The sequence below is a fragment of the Oryzias melastigma genome, unplaced genomic scaffold (genome assembly GCF_002922805.2).
Source record: "Oryzias melastigma strain HK-1 unplaced genomic scaffold, ASM292280v2 sc01587, whole genome shotgun sequence".
Classification (NCBI taxonomy): domain Eukaryota; kingdom Metazoa; phylum Chordata; class Actinopteri; order Beloniformes; family Adrianichthyidae; genus Oryzias; species Oryzias melastigma.
This window is the reverse complement of record NW_023418169.1, coordinates 1-1,375: the sequence shown is the minus strand read 5'-3', so window position 1 is coordinate 1,375 and position 1,375 is coordinate 1.

The window sequence follows — 1,375 nt, the reverse complement described above, 5'->3', positions numbered from 1 at the left end:
GAAAAAGCTTACAGCTAGCATATAGCTAAAATATTAGCTAAACTCAAAAATAGCCTAAAAAAAGCCTAAATTAACCAAATAGCTAGCATATAGCTGAATTTAAAAGGACATAATCCATATGTCACTACCAAATTAAAGTTCCTGATTGGTCAAAGTTGAACTGGTTTAGCTTTAAACGTGTGTTCAATGACCAAGCGTTTTGCACAAAGAGACAAAAATTGACTACCGCATGAACACCAGAGTTTTGTACGCTGAATCCTGAAATGCATATTTACTTACTTTTCATTTCAAGCGGTCGCTTGAGTGCACGTTACTAAGGCCAGTGTGAACAAAGCTTAATAAATAAGGGAAATTAGACGATCAGAGTGTAGTTTGTGTGGGCGTCCTACGGGCACTTTGTATTGCGGTCAGTAAAAAAAAACAGTTTGATCACCTTACTGACAACTAAAATGTAGCGTAAAGGCACTGTACGACAGCATCCCTCGTACACCACGACTGTCTATAACTTGCGTAATCCTTAAAAAATACTTCCTGATACACTTACCACACGCACGACAATTGCAAGTTCCTTTTTCTTGACGCCAAACTGCAAAACACACCTGCACTCTCTTTAAGACGCAGCCGCTCCTCTCTATAGCTCTCTACAGGCGGGACAACCAAAAGATAAACAGTAGCAACACTCCATACGGATGCATATGACTAAGGCTTCAGCAGCTTTGGGCCATAGAGATAGCAAAAGTAACTCTAAAATTGAGTTTCTCAAGTGTTTATCTTAAAACAAAAAACTCTTCCAAGTACTTGAAGATTTCAGACTCTGATCCAACAATAGAAAATATGATTACTTGTGATTTGGAGAAAAAAATGAACTGTTGATATATGATTTGTCTGTCTCCACAGGTCCTATCAGAGATTCACAGTGTTGTTAAGACTATTTTATTGGATTCTCCATGAAGCAGCACACATACTGGAGAACCGCCCCCTCAAAGATGTCTGGACCATTTCTATGCATTTATTAATGTTATTGCTTGTTGAATGTTTTGCATCAAAATCTCAAAAGTACATTTTCATAGATTTAATTTACTTTATCAATACTGGTTTGTGGAGTTTTGTATCAGATTTTCAAACCCAGTCTGTGTTTTATAATATGAAATAAAACAAAATGCACAATTTAAATATTTTATTTATTTTTTTTAAAGAAATTTGTAAGAAACCAAGTAAGACTGATACATGATTCATCTATTAGGGATTTTTCACTTTACACATGAGGTGAGTTAAGGTTTGCCTAATATTAATCAGCAGACCAGTGGAAGGAGCACTAGATTTGTTTAAATCAAATATTTAGTAGTATTCCCTTTTCCTATCCGTAGCTTGGCAT